Here is an 18,136-nt window from a genome sequence, read left to right on the forward strand (position 1 = left end):
TAGTATTCCCCAAAGCAGTCTATGCAACTATGCAAAAATTTTACACATATTTAATGTTCTTCAAAAGAGGTCTGTAAGAAAGGAAATTGTAAATGTGCAAAGTAGTAAATAGGAGGGATGATTAAAAGCAAAAGCAAATTTATATTTGCAGTAGTAGAGGGTACTGTTGTTTTTGATTTGTTATATGCGTTAATCTGGCATGCTATTTCACCCTTCATGACACACGTCAATACCTTCTTTACGTCTGGCTATTACCACTCATTTAAAAATCTATTTTACATGATTCTTTCAGCCAAAAATGGACCATAATGACACAGAATACAGCATGTGCTTCATAAATTCTGTAAGAATCAATACTTTGGCTGGAAATTTGTCAGTCTCTCAAAGTTATGCACCATTAAACTTTACTGTTATTACAGTGGACCCTTCTTCAAAGTTCAGTACGTAGCTCATGCTGGAGAAACGTTTTTAGAGCCAGGAAAGGTTGAGAGAAGCAAAAGCTGCTTGCAATGAGATATGTACCTTCAGATGATGCTTAATTTGCAAAAATGCAAATAGAACAAAAGCTATTTTGCTTAGGTCTGGGTAGGTAGTTTATAAAATTCAGGTTATATTTATCTAAAGGTCACATAGATGATATCCAAACAAGTTTGGAAAATATGAAAAATACACACCTACTGACCAGATTCCACCTTTCTTCTAATACTCTGACAATTATAGCAGACAGATTCAGACACTGATGACTCTTGAATTCTTCACCCGTTTTACACTGCTCCCTGGATTAACTTGTAATGAGAACACCCTGATGCCTTTTGTTCTGTCCTCTGTGAGAGGCAGTTGGTGATTGTCATAATGACTTGTCTGTGTGGACACCTTTTCAGCCACACCTATAGGAATTCTAGCTGGAATCATGAACTTACCAAGGGCCTCATCAGCATCAAAAACAAATGTTGGCAGAGTTCCCTTTTTGAGCTGTCTCCTGCTTACCTCTCTAGTCTCACCAGTCAAAACCTCACTCTCCTTCTAAACACAAGGAATATGTAAAGTACCCAGAACAGACTGAGCTCTTGCTATTGGGTCCAAGACCTTGGTCCTGTAGTTCCCTTTACCTGTCCTGCCCTTTCTCCTCTTAACTATTATTTTCTTTATGATCTCAGAATACTTGTCATCTTCTCTGGGAAGTCCTCGCTTATCACCTTAGTCTGAGTTCAGTACTTCTGTTTTAGTGAACACCCTTATATTGCCCATCATTGTCTTTATATTTAATGAAACTGCCTATTTATTGTCTGGTTTCTCTGTACAATGACAATTTCAGTAGGGACTGTGTGTTAGTTGCCATCATACCTCCTTGCCTAACCCAGTGCCTGGCACATAGTAGGTGCTCAAAAAAACGGCGCTCAAAAAACCATCAGTGAATCATCAACCATAAATGAATGAAATCTTCCATGTGCAAAGTAGAAGGGTAAACGCTAAAAACTCAGAGTTATTAATCTTAGCTCTTGTTCTTAAGGCTTACAATAAGGTAGGTAAAACAGTATAGACGGTGTTTTTTCTTTTTGTTTTTTGTTTTTTAAGAAGAAGGAAAAGAACTAAAAAAATAAATAAATAAGAAAAAAGAAAAATTATTGTCATCAGCTACAAGAAAGTCTTACTTTCTTTGTGACAACACCCCCGATGGATTATTTCTCAAATTAGTCATTTATAGACTACATGAAAAAGTAAAAAATAAATGACCATTTGAATGAAGGAATTATATGAAGTTATAACACCTTTCATAAGTATGGTTTCACTTATTCCTATGACTGAAACGTCTCACCCACTGGTTTATTGACAATGCCTTCAGGGTCACATTGCCACATTAGAGAGTTTTAGATGCAAAGATTCCTTTATATTCATTCCTTTACCCAGCCTTTCAACTCCAGTATATTTCCAAGTTTGGCCTAGGCTCTTAAAATTTGTTCTTAGGAGGAAAAAAAGGGCCTGATTCTCACTTCCTAAATGAGTTAATATAATAAAGTACTTATAATAGTACCTGGCACCTGGTTAACTACAAATATGTGTTTGTTATTCTTATTTCATACCCCCTGATATCTTCAAATTACCCTTTCAGAAGCACTATATCTAAGCCTAAAAGCAAGTACAGATGGAGAAGAAAAGTGATATAATGAACCTTGCAGCAAATTCTGGGACTATTTCATGCATTTAAAATTATAGTTCAGTGTTCAGCCTTTTAAGCTGGCTGCTAAACAATAGGTGTTGTGCCTAGTCTGGGTAGGCGTAAGCAAGCTGGAATCTGGCTGGGGCGGGATCTTCCCAGGCTGTCATTCTGGCCGTGTGCTCTCTCTTACTTCTATAATCTTCACCTCCAATTTTTCTAACGGCCTGCAAGAGGTATGGGGGCTTAGTCATCCTCCCACCATACGCAGAGAGGCAACCTAGCCTGATGGACTTTGGGGTCAGAAATTCCTGTGTTTGAAACTGGCCCCAACATTAGCAGCCCTGAACCTGCTTTTTTTTGTAATTTGTGAAGTTGGAGTTAATAACCAGTCATACTTTAAAATCTCTTGAGGATAAGTGCTAATTAATATAAAATTAATGACATAGGTATGCTCTGATCTTCATGAGAGAAAAAAACTCTCTTAAATAGATAACTGATTAATGTCAGTCGTGAAGGATATAAATACTATGAAGAATTGGTATCATGTACAGTTCGATAGTGCTCTAGTGCATCACAGTTATGTGGTCTGTGCCCAATAGGCTATGGCCCATGTTTTTTAAATATGCCTATGTCAACGTTTTTCACTTGTTTAGAATTCAACATGTATTTTTTAACTGAACAGAACCGACAAGAATAAGAGACAATCCCAAAAGAATGGCAGAAATACACTCCAAAACTTTAGTGTCTTATTACCGTTCAAATAATAATTTTCAACATTGCTAAGTTATCTGAGTTCATACGAAAAGATTTTGAAAGAGTCTATCAATAAAGCCCCAAAAGGTCTTGTAGAAAAGAAATGAGTTTCCTGACCTACTATGAGTGGTTAATTTTTCATCTCTAGGAGCAATGTTTATATCTTTAATTGGCTCATATAGGGGCGTCATGTACATCACTTCAGGTGGTACATTTCACAGAGGCATCACATCTCGGGGCATTATTTATATCATAAACACCTTTAATATTTTGGCTTTCATATTTATTCTACCTTTAGACTTATACACAATTTTGTGTATTTATTATGACAGTTTTCCAACAATGGCAGTTAAATATCTTGCTCTTAAAAGATCAGAATATTACAGTACTTTTTAGACAGAAAGAAGTCAAGTGCCTTGAGGAAGACACAACTTTTTCTAATTCACACAAAGACACTTGTGTGAGGCTTGCAGCTGCCCTATCTCTACAATGCCTAACAGGGCTGAGCAAACAGTAGGATGTTAACAAACACTTGATGAATGAACAAGTGACTAAACAAAATATTTCAAAGAGTATGAGTATTGTAGAGGATTATAGCAAGAGAAGGCAGTGTTGTGAATGGTCAAGAACACAGACTCTGGAGTCAAAGATACCTGAGCTCAAGTTTTAGTTCTATTGTTGTCTGTGTATCTTGGATGAGTTATTTAACCTTTCTGTGCATCATTTTCCTTATCTTTAAAATGGAAAAATAATAGCATCCATTTTAAAGGGTTGCTGGGAGGACCGACTTAGTACATATAAAACACTTAGTATTGTCCTCTTCAATAGAAGTCTAGAGAATCATATTCTATGGTAAGCGTCCAATAGACTGCTACAGTCTCTATTTTTTAAAATATGCCTAATACACAGTTTTGCATATATTAGTAATTCAACACATATCTTTGGGTTGAACAGAATTGATGAGAATAAGGAAACTGTGGAAATATACTCCTAAAGCTTTAGAATCTTATTATCGTTCAAATTAAGATAAGTGTTCAATAAATGCCTTGGAGATGAAGGTGACAATGGTGAAGAAGAAGGAGAAGGAGGAGGTGGAAAAGAAGGAGGAGGAGGAGGTGCTGGCAAGGACAAAGGATTGGCCAATCAGGAGTCAGAGTTGGAGTCAGAGTCTTCACAACGGCTTATAAGTCCATAAATGAACTGCACCACCACCCCACTCCCAAGCCCATTCCCCTCCAACCCACCTCCCTTCACTCCCCTTTGCTACCTCTGCTCCAGCAACATTTACCTTCCTGATGTCCCTTGATTTTACCAGGCCCACTGCAACCTTAGGGTTTTCACTGAAGTTATTTCCAATCCCTCAAATGCTTTTTCTTCAGATATTTGTTGGGATAATTTCCTTAGTTGCTTCAAGTGTTTGCTCAAATGTCACTTTCTCAGCAAGACTTACCTACCATTGCTCCCCTATATAATACTACTTGCATCACCCCTTCCCTCACCTGCCTCCACACACTGTCAATTTCCCTTACCCTGCTCTACATTTTCTCTTATCTTTCACACATATCACCTTCTAACATACTATATAGTTTATTTATTATGTTTGTTATTTACTGTCTCTCCCTTCACCCAAGTGCCCTTCCCCCCACAAGAAACTAAGCCTCAAGAGAGCGGAGATTTCTGTTCATTTTTTTCATTAATATAACCCAAGGACCTGGAACAGAACCTGACCCATAACAGGTGCTAAATAAATATTGGTTGTAAGATTTCTCATTTTTTAATCCTTTTCTTGCTTGCCATTGTTTTTTTCTTTCTGTTTAAATCCAATAAAATTTTTCATTTTACATGGATATTACTTTAGTTACAGGATTTCCATGAAACAATTAACATTCTCTATCATGGCCTAGTTCTAATATGAGCAAAGACCATCCTGAGCTTAGAAAAGCAAGATTTTGCTTTGTTTTGTTTTGTTATGTTCAGCCAAAACTTTATGCCTTTTTGGGCAAATCACAAAATACAAAAGTTTGCATTTCTTTTTTTTTTTTTTTTTTTAATACTTTTTTTTTTAAAGATTTATTGATTGATTGATTGATTGATTGATTGCTATGTTGGTTCTTCGTTTCTGTGCGAGGGCTTTCTCTAGTTGTGGCAAGCGGGGGCCACTCTTCATCGCGGTGCGCAGGCCTCTCACTATCGTGGCCTCTCTTGTTGCGGAGCACAGGCTCCAGACGCGCAGGCTCAGTAGTTGTGGCTCACGGGCCTAGTTGCTCCGCGGCATGTGGGATCTTCCCAGACCAGGGCTCGAACCCGTGTTCCCTGCATTAGCAGGCAGACTCTCAACCACTGCGCCACCAGGGAAGCCCTGCATTTCTTATGTAAAAACACAACCGATTCAAATCTTTCTTGAAGAAGGTAAAATATTTAAACATCATAATTTTTAAGGTACAAGAACAAGTGCATAAATGGCTTTGTAAGGAATCTAATCATCATTCACAATCACCAATATGTATTTTTAGCTGTAAAGTACAATTTAATAAATAATAAATAGAAGATGAGGAAATAAGAGTAGAAAGGGGAAACCAAATTGTACACAAAAGAGGCCATTTAGGAGGGAAGTGCATAGATAAAATATACAGTAGTTAAAACAATTTTTGAGACTCTTAAGTAGATAAGAAAGGTAATTCAATTAGAAACACTAGCAACTTTGTTCTGTATATAAATTCTCAAGTGTGTGTATATAAATATATCTATTCCACCCACACATATTTTCATTTAAAGACTAGGAAACAATTACACCCAGACTCTGTATGTTTAATGTACTGACATGTTTAATGTACGTGTTCAGTGTAACTAACAAATATTGAAAAATTAACCCTTTTTTTCTAATGCAAACTTTTATTCATATCCACATTTAAATTTTTCTTATGTCCAATCAATGTAAATACATTTTATTGATTTCCACTTAGCCCTAAATATTAAATTATAGATTGTCAGCTGGAAAATATAATTTATATAGAGACTTGGTTTATGTGTTGCTATTTCCTAGTAGATATTTCTGTTATTTAAGATTTTAGCAAATTTAATTCTATTTTTTTTTTGTAAACTACATGAATTTTTCAGTTTTTAAAAAAACATTTGATAACATTCTGTGAATATTAGGAAATTTTTTTTATATTTACTGTCTGTCTAGTAAAGTCTTTAGAGAATTGCTTTTCCTATTTTGGGTTGATTGTTATTTAATTTCTAAATCCAAGGAGTTTCTAACTTAAATATTATAAAAGAAAAATTAATTGTTACATTAATAATATTTATATAATATGTCATACAAACCTGTAATTCTGGAAAGCATTTTATTCATTCATTCATTCATTCACTCACTCACTCATTCACTCATTCGCTCATTCAATGAATATTTCTATATTTCTTCATTACCATAGCAAAGCTTGACTTTTTGCCTTTGGTTTGCAGAACTCATTGTTAGGTGGATGCCACTGTGATACGTTGTATTTAGCTGTCAATATCTATAACCATTTCTCAATATGACCTGTGAATGTTAAACTGTTTACAGTGTTTCCTGCAATTATCTCTTCAGAAATGTGACAGAGGAAATGGGCTCATGTCACCCATAGGATTTGAGAGGCATCTAATGAAAATCATTGTAACTTGGTTTCTGTTTTAAGACGTTACACACCAATTATTATCATGCACTTAGATTATTTTTGTGTCTTGCAAAATATTTTAGAATGGCTTTTATTTCTCTTCCTTGACATACTCCTTGTATTCAGCTCACTATTATTTCCATTTTTAATGGGAGTTCTTTGATTACTTAGGGAATAGAATAATATCATTCATTTGGAGTTAATTACCAGCCTCTTTTTTTTTTTTTTTTGGAAAGCATTATCTAAAAGAGGAAGAAAGAGAGGAGATTAAGAAAAGAGAAGCTCAAAGAATGGTCAATATACAATTGACTTGTTTTGTTTGTCTTATTAGTGATATACATGGCATAGATGGCATTATTTTATACATACTTGGGTGACTTCCAATGCAGACAAACTAGAACAGAATTTTACAGCTAAAACCCCCCTTTTATTTTTTCCAATGAGGAATCTACTACCTAAAGAGAAAATAAAAGTCAAGTCTTCTAACTCTAATGCTAACATTCCCTCTATTTCATTTAATAAATCTCCATCCTGCCTATGAGAAGTTTAATCTCAAAAGAGGAACAACACATATAAGTACCAAATTTCTTCTTCCTGTACAAGTATTTGTATATGCAAAAATATTGCAGTTACACCCAAATATGCATAGTTATAACGGAGAAAGCAGAGTTTAAGCTATGGGAAATAATATAGTTTTTCACCACCACCTAACCTGACCATGTATTGTCAGTAAGCAATATCAAAATAAGGGAAACTGTCACCCACCCACTTTGTGTGTTCCCTAGGCTCCTGCTATCCAGAGGGATGGCTTATATTAGTTCATTGATATTTACAAAATGTGACTGATTATTCTTTCCATAAGAATAAGGATGTTAGAAATGCAAAACCAAAATGGGTAGATGTAGTTAATAGATTAAAATTCAAATTAAGGAATAATTGTCATAAAAATAGCTAACACTCTCTGAGTGCCTACTAGATACTAAATATTTTGTTTTGTTTTCATGATCTCACTTAAAAGAAAAAAAAAACCTATGAGGTAGGTCATGTAGATCATTTCACAGATGAATAAAGGGAGAATCAGAGACATTAAATAACTTCCTCATTGTATCAGAGCTAGTAAATGGCATATCCAGACATGGCTCAGATGTTTCTAACTCCAAAGCAATGAATTTATCCACTGTACAGTTTTCATAGTTACTGATGTCAAATCCTTTTCCAGAATTAATTCTGGAATGTGAGAGGGGTATTGCGTACATAAAGGGTAGGAAAAAGGAATTCTGTTAAGTCAATGTATTAGTTATATAATGCAGTGTAACAAATTACTCCCAAAACTTAGCAGTTTAAGGCGATGAATATTTTACCTCACAGTTTCTGTGGGTCAGGAACTTGGGCACAGCTTAACTGGGTCCTCTGGATCAGATCCTCACAGGACTGCAGTCAAGGTGACCACCAGAGCCACAGTCACCTCAAGGTTAGACTAGAAGAGGAGCCACTCCCAAGTTCCCTCAGATGGCTGTTGACAAGATTCAGTTCCTCGTGGGTTGTTGGACTAAAGGCCTCAGTTTCTCACCAGCTGTTGGCTGGAAACTTCCTCTGTTCCTTGCCACGTGGGCCTCTCCACAGGGCAGCCCAGAGAATGGCAGCTGGGCTTCCATCAGGATGAACAAGCAAGAGAGCAACAGAGGGTGAGCAAGACAGAAGCCAGAGTCTTTTTGTAACCTGATCTCGGAAGTGACACACCATCTCATTTGCCATATTTCATTCATATGCAGCAAGTCACTAGGTTCATCCCATACTCCAGGGGAGGGGACTGTACATGAGTACCAGGAGGGGGGGAGTCACTAAGAGCCATCTTAGAAGGTATCCATCACAGTCAAGAAAGTATTCTCAGAAGATATTGAGGACTACAAGCTCAGTTGACTCTAGTCTACATCTGGTTTTAGCAAAACCCCTGAAGTGAATGTCCTGCAGTAGTCTCCATCCTTATTCAGGCAGAGTTTCACATTAGGCAGACATTAGGCAGAGTGTAGCAGGTCAACCTGCAGCACGGCCTGGGAAACAATGCAGTTCTGCCTGGGAGTCACCTAAAACAAAAGTCATTACTTTTCAGAATTATATTTTCATTTAAAATATCAGAAAAGTACTGATAAAATGGTAGACCTAAGTAATCCTTTTTTTTGTATAATATAATGGAAAGAAGGCAGCTTCTGGAATCTTCTGGCCGTGTTCAAAGATACATCTCAGAGATGCCAGCTGTTTGAACACAGGCAACTTCCTCACCGATCAGAACCTCAGTTTCCTGACTGTGGTTCAAGGACGTACTAACTCTCACAGGGCAACTATGGAGATTAAATAAGATGACCTATACTGAGAGTATGTTAACTGCAAAGTGCAACATATAATTACAAATTTTCTCAGTCCTCCCTTTAGCTGCAGAACAGGATAGATTGTTAAGAACAGCTGCTTAGCATACTATTTAACTATCTTATTAGAGGAATAAATATCTTTGGATTATGGGTAATAAATGGACTGTGTTTTTATGGCATTTCAGAGTACCATTAGTAGCCACATTTGCTGTTGACTTACTAAAGAAAGGGGGAAAAAAAAAAAGATTTCCTGGCAGTTTTATTTCAAAGAGGCACTTGTGATTTCAGAACTTGCTTGCCTCGTCCACACTGAAAGGCATAAGCTTTCTGCGGTGTTGAAACCACCTGGCAGTCTGCACTTCCTTCAGTCGTTTTCCTTCATTCCACACAGCTCCCAGTTAAAACGTTCCCATTGTGTGTGTCTTTGACTTGAGAGAAAACATTTTGCCATTTCATGGAAGAAGTACGTGGAGTTTAGGTCCCCAATGGACCAGAAGAGTACATTAGCCTTTCTTCTTTAGTGGCCCAGATTGAAATCTCATCTAACGTTTTCCCATTAGAAATGAGATGGCGAGATATTTTCTGGGAAGTGATTTAGGTATACTAAAGCAATCTATAAGGATCTATTGATTAGAAGTAGACTTGAGTCAAACTTGATTTGTGTCCAGTGAAGTACCTTGGAAGGTGATGTGATTGACAGGCAGTGCGGAATAGATTTGGGGTTGGAATAGTTAAGATATTGCAGTTCTTTATAAGGTACATGGGTAGAGCTAATCTGTGGAAAACAAAATTTAAGAAAGAAGAATAAGGAATTTAGAGTACTGAAGTACTACATGCTCCATGGTGGTGGTAGCATATATAAATTCAAACAAAACAAAACAAAATGAGAATTTTACATACAGAGAATTAGAGAGGAAAAGGAATTCCAGGGTGCTTCCATGAAATTTGGAAATATTCTTATCCCCACAAATATGTATTGGTTGTCATAAGGTTATCCTAATTAGTTTTGTTCAATCAATAGTTTTAAAATAACTTACCAGCAGATAATAATGGCATTGCCCATTTAAGTGGAATCAAACAAACAAAAAACCCAAATCTGAATGGCTTGCCCATAATCTTGTAGTAATCATGGTAGAGCCTAGAAAAGGATAAAATGATGATTTAAGAATTTCACAACTGGACTAATAAAGATAAAATGTATATTAACATAATAAGTCAAACCCCAGCCACTTATGAAAATGCAGGAGTCTATTGAAAATATTAATATGATTGTTATGCTCTTTCACTCCACAAATTTACTGGAACTCAAGTCATCATGTAAACAACATTTAAAATAATATGATATTAGGTATCTGCAGATATATTTTGCCTGAGGCAAATATTTTACTTTTTCATATAAGTAGGAAATTATGATCTGATAGCATTTTATTATTCTAAAAATAGTTCTTGATACTTGTTTGAAGAAATTTCAAACTATTCATGGTGTTGAAACAAAGAAGAAATTCAGTTATATTAATAAATCATAAATTTGAAACAACTAAATTTAAATTAAATTTCATCTGAGCAGCTCAACTTTATTCAAAAAAGAGTTAAATAAATCTCATTGTGTCTGTATATGCAAAATACTTCAAAGGGCAGACATTCCTTAGCAAATTTAAGTTTATAGCATTTAAAAATAACCCAAAGATTGATCATTTTAGACATTATCAATGTGGGAATAAGAGTGTCAGGAGCTAAAAATTAGGGTAATCAGTTGTTGTAGAATTAGCTGTCCTTTTTTTAAAATCTGGTTATAAATTATCCAGTTCTGCACTGTTAATATGGTAGCCACTAGCAACATGTGGCTATTTAAATGTAAACAAGTTAAAATAAGTAAAATTAAAAATTCAGTACCTCAGTTGCACTAACTACATTTCAAGTGTTCAATAGCCATATGTAGCCATATGTAGCTGTGCTATGGACAGCACGGGTATAACACATTTCCCATCATCACACAAAGTTCTACTGGACAGCATTGAATTCTACTTCCCATTTGCCATGTCCCTATGTATGGTCTATGTCACCAATATAATCAGGAAAATATGTAGAGCACTTGATATTCTTTTCAAAATGCTGACAATTAGATAGCATTGCTCTTCTTCTTTAAAAGTTAATGAACACAAAATACTTCATATCCCAAGGTGTTCCATTAAATTATGGAAGTTATAACAAAATGAATGTTGGAAATACTTAGAATTACATATTGGGTTCAATGAAGCACTAAGATATGCTTATCAAGTCTCCATTTGTCCTCTGTGTTTGGAAAGAAGTTAATGGAAAAGAGCATATTTGTTAAAATGCTCTTTACACTAAACAAAACAATATTATGAAAGGAAGTTCTTAATGTGTGTAAAGATTAGAATGTCATTGAAACAAAATACCTGATAGAGTGGAATGGGCTTGTCTCTGCAGAGAAAAAAGATTTTTCCTCTCCATATTCCAATATTTTGTTCTTGTGAGACTTAAACTGGACGTGTTTAAGTGTGCAAAGTCATCAATAATAAGATAAGTCATAGTATTCTTTTGTACCTGAGAACTTGCTATCTGAGGATCTCAAAGTAATATATCGCCTTGCTGTAAAACATTAAAAAAATTTAAAAAGTCAGCCTGCCCAATTTCTTCCTAGTTTTTGTTGCTGGTTGTGGTGTTAAGTGAAATACAAGCCTTCACAAAGAAAATCAAGAATTCTGAAACCTCAGATTTAGCCATTAATATGATGACTTAAATAGAAGGCAGATTTTTCTCTAAGAAAAATATAGTAGTGTATCCCACTGTTAACAAAGAAAAGTTGAAGCAATGGCTTTTCTTCCATGTAATATATTTCTAGAAACAGAGATCATTGTCTCTGAACTTTCTTGACCTTAGCCTGTTCCCTTTTGCTAAAGTCATTAAAATGATTAGAACCTCAAGGAGGGTTACAGTGTTATGATCTTTTTCTCTTTTTAACTTTCTCTGAACTGAATCAACCAGCTTTAAATCCTGCACACATCCTGTTAATCCCACCTAGCTCTTCTGTCTGGATGAGTTTCTTCAACAGATTCCCCGAATATGCGTTAAAAAACATAAATCACTGGATTAAACTTGTAGAGAATGATGAAAGCTAAATTCGTGTATATACATGTGGTGGGACAAATGGACCCTTTTATTATTTAACCTGAATGAAAGCAATAAATTTGAAACAGGTTTAACTGATGATATTGGTAATCCACAACAGATTTCGTAAGTGTTTTTGAATGAACATTGGTTTTGTTCAATAATCCCTTGGATTAAAGAAGGGTTAGATAACTCAAACAATCTGCAAAGAATAGTATTATTTTGCTGTTTATCTTTTACTTTTACCAAAAAAGTGATATGTATAGTTTTGGCTTTAGCAAATTAGGCCAAAAATTGCATTTGTCATTTCGTTTTTTAAAATTTGTGGCTTGTATTAGACTATATAGTTTTACTCACGTTTTGGGGTAGCAGCCTCGTCTTTTTCCTCTACTGTTTGTATGTAATATTATGCAGTAGTAATGTATTTTGTTTTCAGGTGTCTTAACAATAGCCTCTTCTCTTAATTGCTTGCTGTACTGATCTACCACATTTACTTTAGGTGTTCTGAATTATATAAACTCTAGGACATGGGATAAAAGTTTTTTGGTTTTTTTTTTTTTAATTCTACTATATATTCACTTAATTGTCCAAAAAAAGGAGGTTTGAAATAATTCTTAGGTGGATACTTGGAGTTAGTTCTCATAATAATTAAAAGCAAATAGTTGTTAACCTTTACTTACCAATTACTACATGCCAGGAAGTCTTCATTCAGTATCTCATTGAATTCCTCACAACAGTTCTATGAGATTGGAGCAATTATATCCCCATTTTTGCAGATGAGAAAATTAAATAACATAGTTAAGTAATCTCCCCAAGGTCACACATCTAGCAAGTGGTAGATACAAGTTTAAACACAAGTTGTATGATATCAGATCCCATGCTCTCATACACCAGATCAATTATGTATTGTTGCATAACAAATAACCCTAAAATTAGTGGCTTAAAACAGTAAACATTTATAATCTCATAGATTCTGAGGGTCAGGAATTCAAAAGTGACTTAGCTGGGTGGTTCTAGATCCATGTCTCTTAGGAGGTTGTAGTCAGGATGTCAGCAAGAGCTGCAGTCATCTCAAGGCTTGACTGGGGTTTGAGGGTATGCTTCTAAGATGGCTCACTCACATAAGTGTTGGTGGGATGCCTCAGTTCCTCTTCAGCTGTTGACAGATGGCTCAGTTCCTTGCTACTTGGACCTCTCCAAAGAGCTGCTTGAGTGTTCTCTTGATATAGTAGCTGGTTCTTTCAAAATAAAACAGAAATCACAATGTCTTTTGTGGCCTAGACTCAGAAGTCACACTGCATAATTTCTGCAATATCCTATTGATTACACAAGTCAACCCTATTCTGCGTAGGATGGAATTACACAAGGAAGTGAATATCAGGAAACAGACCATCTTGCAGCCTGCCTATGATATCTGCTAAAGTACACTACCTCCCAAGACAAGCTCTATATTCCCAGCATAGAGTGTGTTACTACAAAACTTAGGCATTCCAGCTTTTCAGGTCTATACTTATAGATATTGAACAAAAGAACAGCACTGAAACTGAATACCTTCTGCTATTGATTTAGATCTTTAATGAAGAGGATATTGTTTGTATTGCATAAGAATTTCCAGAATAATACTCATATCATATTGGAACAAAATTATATCCAAAAGGGGATGCTGAATGGTTTTTTAGTAATCCATCATTTTTGTCTCACCCAAATTACCATTTTGCTCTAATCCAAATTACTAAAGGTTATGTATGCTACTTCTATAAAGAGCCAGATAGTAAATATATTTTCAGCTTTGAAGGCCATACAGTCCCTGTTGCAACTATTCAACTTTGCTGTTGGAGCATGAAAGCAGTCACAGACAATATGTAAGTGAATAGACGTATCTGTCTTACAATAAAACTTTATTTACAGAAACGTGGTAGATCAGATTTGGCCCACAGGGCACAGTTTATCAACCCTTGGTCAAAACCATTCTTTGGGTGACTTCTGAACAGTTATCACTTTGATTTAAGGTAACTAAAATTACTTTAAATTTTATGTGACAGAATCATATTAAGTGGTTTTGTCCTGGCCTATAAAATATTGTTCAATTTTGGGAAAGTTGGCAGCACTGTCAAGATAGAAAAGATGAACCTTGGTAAAAACAGAGCATAATAGATAAGACAAACAATTTACCCATCAAATCATTGCTCTAAAAATATCAAGTCATTCTAGAGTATAAACTGATTTAAGGGGGATGAAATTTTGATAATTCTTAATTCTGTTGATATCTGTCTGATGAATATTTCATATTTTCAGCTGACCTTGAATTTTCTAGACTATGAACTTCAGCCAGCATAGAACAGGTTCTCAATAAATATTTGTTGAATGAATTAAACATCTTACCTCTTCTGTATCACAGTCTTCTCACCCCCAGGCCTTCACTGCCTTTTCTTGTCTCTTCAATAAGTTTGTCAGAACATATTGTGGTATATGAAGTTCACTGTTAGTTTTGCTTTTAAGAAGTCATTCTACAAAAAGTAAAGGGCATGTAAGAAATAGCTACTGGAAGATAACTGAAGATATAAAGACTTAAAAACAAATTGGAAAATTATAGAATAGAATGAACATTGACTTCAAATAGAGCAGAAAACAAGAGCAATGACACATCAGACAACAGAGTAATCGGTGAGGAATTTATTGGCCTCTGACAAAGGTATTAAAGACCAGTTCAACTTAGTCTTTCTTACCTTCATTTCTTTTATTTTTACTTTGAGGCCAAAAATTGTTCTTTTGAAACCCACGTTATAATGTGGCTATATCTATATCTTAAAAAGATATCTACTAAAGTGTTCATTCATTCATTCAAACAAATATTTATTGAGTGCTTACAATGTGCCATGCACTATGCAAGCTCTCAGAGGTACAGTGAAAAACCAAGCATGGACCCTGCCCTTAATCTGCTTAGAGGCTGATGGGGAATACAAAAAAAAATAAACAGGCATGGTAAAAATGAACAGTGTCATAAGGTATAAGGTTCATATCCAACTTAATAAACTGCACATTAATCAGTTGTAGTAAACTTTAATATTCTGGTCCCAAAGACAGTACCTACTGTACATTTCGGCTATTTCTTTTTTTTTTTTTTTAAAGATTTATTTTTTTATTGATTAATTGATTGATTGATTGCTATGTTGGGTCTTCGTTTCTGTGCTAGGGCTTTCTCTAGTTGTGGCAAGTGGGGGCCACTCTTCATCGCGGTGCGGGGACCGCTCTTCATCGCGGTGCGCGGGCCTTTCACTATCGCGGCCCCTCCCGTTGCGGGGCACAGGCTCCAGACGCGCAGGCTCAGTAATTGTGGCTCACGGGCCCAGCCGCTCTGCGGCATGTGGGATCTTCCCAGACCAGGGCTCGAACCCGTGTCCCCTGCATTATTGGCAGGCAGATTCTCAACCACTGCGCCACCAGGGAAGCCCTCGGCTATTTCTACTTTTCAAAACAAAAGCAACAACAGCAAAATCATAAATACTAATACTGGAATACACTGCTTTATAACTGTGTTCCAGAGAATGCAAATTATTAATAGTGTTTTAAGGGGAAAAGTTTCATAGCCAAATTTTTTGTAAAATGCTAGGTTCAACATAAACAGCTTTTGTTTTTTTCATTGCAGGACTTCTCAGTGCCTATAATATAGTAATAAGCATTGCAACTCACCCAGAGGGCAAATATGATTTAGTGTCTTGAAATGTATTTGATGAGGGTATGCTTTTTTTAAGGAAACAGGACATGGATGTTTCTTGGAACATATTTTGGGAAACACTACCACATACAATTTTACACTTTTTAATCAAATCATATGAATTATATTATAGGAGAGCTAATTCTTTTTTTTTTTTTTTTTTTTTTAAATTAATTAATTTATTTATTTTTGGCTGTGTTGGATCTTCGTTTCTGTGCGTGGGCTTTCTCTAGTTGTGGCGAGCAGGGGCCACTCTTCATCGCGGTGCGCGGGCCTCTCACTGTTGCGGCCTCTCTTGTTGCAGAGCACAAGCTCCAGACGCGCAGGCTCAGTAGTTGTGGCTCACGGGCCTAGTTGCTCCGCGGCATGTGGGATCTTCCCAGACCAGGGCTCGAACCCGTTTCCCCTGCATTGGCAGGCAGATTCTCAACCACTGCGCCACCAGGGAAGCCCAGAGAGAGCTAATTCTTTAAGTGAAATATTAAATAATTTTTGTTAGGCAACAGTGTTTTTGCAAAACTCTCCAATTTTGCATCTTTCAACTCCAGAATTTGGTTGCTTTGCTCTTTTTAAAATAAACATTTGCTCATGGTCCCATTAAAGACTGTCAGGTTTTGTTAATCCTCAGCTGATTATGCAGCAGAATTCCAGGGAGCCCAGCTAGGTAACAGAGACATCTGTGGTCTCAGCCTGCAGAGAGCAGCAAAAGGCTGAAGGGATTAAGCCAATTGATGGTAGCGCTCAGTTGGGTCCCCAACTTAAGCACCCCTTTTTCTTTCCATTCCTCCAACATTTTCTCTTTTTATTTCTTCATAACTCCTTGTTTTCCTTTCCTACTTGTTTTTTGAGGGGTTTTTGTTTTGTTTTGTTTTGTTTTGCTTCCTCTCCCTTTTACCTGTTCCTACTTCCCTTTCCAATGACTTAGGTCTGTCTATGACCAAAAGTTTAAATTTAACCATACTTGTGACCATCACAACAACAGTATTTCAACAGTATTTTATATAATTCATGTGTGGGAATGGCAAAAGTGAAGTAGACAGCTCATTCACAGTGATGGAAGTGATAAAGAAGAAGCTGTCATCATCAGCGCAAACTGACATTTCCTTTCCCAATCTCTTCCTACTGGCTCTTCTGGTAATGGCTCAATCTTGCACAAAGTAGTTTTCGAAGATAAAACCCCACCATCTTAGTGCATGTGTATGGAAGGGAACTTCTTTTTAGGTAGGATTTGACTTATACAATATTCGTCTCCAAATCAGGCACCTTATATTTGAGCTTTTCAAATTATAGTGTGCCCTCTCAAATACTTATTTTAAAAAACAAAGTACTGTTTGGAGAAGACACATAGCCTTAAAGAAATTCGAACAACAATATATTTTTTTTCATTGTTAGAGAAGTCTTCAACTGAATTGATGAAAATAGGAGACAAAGTTAATGCACACAATAACTATTTCTGGGTAGTCTCCCTTCATAATTGCAAGTGTTAGATAATGTTGTAAACAAGCCTTTATTCAGATTACTTTAAAAAGCAATGTAGTAAGTTATTACAAAGTGGAGATCAAACAGATACCTACAGAATGATTTTTTTTTTTTAAGTTATAAGCACTTTTTTAAAAAGCCTTATACAGGCTTAAGTAGGAAAATCATCTGACATGCAGTGAATACTTATAGAAGCGGGATGGGGGGAGGGAGAGGTGTGAAAATGAAAATGAAAATGGTTTAAGCGAAAGAAGGAAGGAAAATCAGAGATTGGTGACTTACCAAAGGAAGCACCTGCTTTCTGGAAATTAAAATCATGTATTAGGCAGCTCTGACTTAATTGCCAAATGGGGTGAAGCCCAGTCTGTAATGTAAAAGGGTCCCAAATTATAATTGGGCATCATGGATTAAAATTCAATACCTGAAAATTTCCTTGGAAATGAATACACAACCAGGACAGACTGCAGAGCCCAATACAATATGCTTCCCACAGCTGACACTGGCAGGTCACTTTATTTGGCACCAAATAAAGTTCCCAAGTGGTCTTTAAGGGCATTCAGCTGCTGAGTGCTTATTTCATTCATCCCTTATTGTGCTGCCAGTAGCAGATCCAAAGAAGTAGCATGAATCAGCTCTGCGGATGGAATTTTCTCAGACAGGGTGATGGAGATGCAACTGAACTTGCTTTACCACTTTAGTGGGACCTCTGCTAGCAGCAATACCCTGCATGGTAATGACTCTCATACAGTGTCATTCAACAGGAAATTTGGGGAAAGGTTGGATAAAAAAATGATCACTAGGATACTTCCAAAACAGATAGAATTTCGTGAGAAAAAAAATATTTTAAATGAAGATCATTATATACTTTTTTCATTAC

This window comes from Balaenoptera acutorostrata, chromosome 1 (assembly GCF_949987535.1).
Source record: "Balaenoptera acutorostrata chromosome 1, mBalAcu1.1, whole genome shotgun sequence".
Lineage (NCBI taxonomy): Eukaryota > Metazoa > Chordata > Mammalia > Artiodactyla > Balaenopteridae > Balaenoptera > Balaenoptera acutorostrata.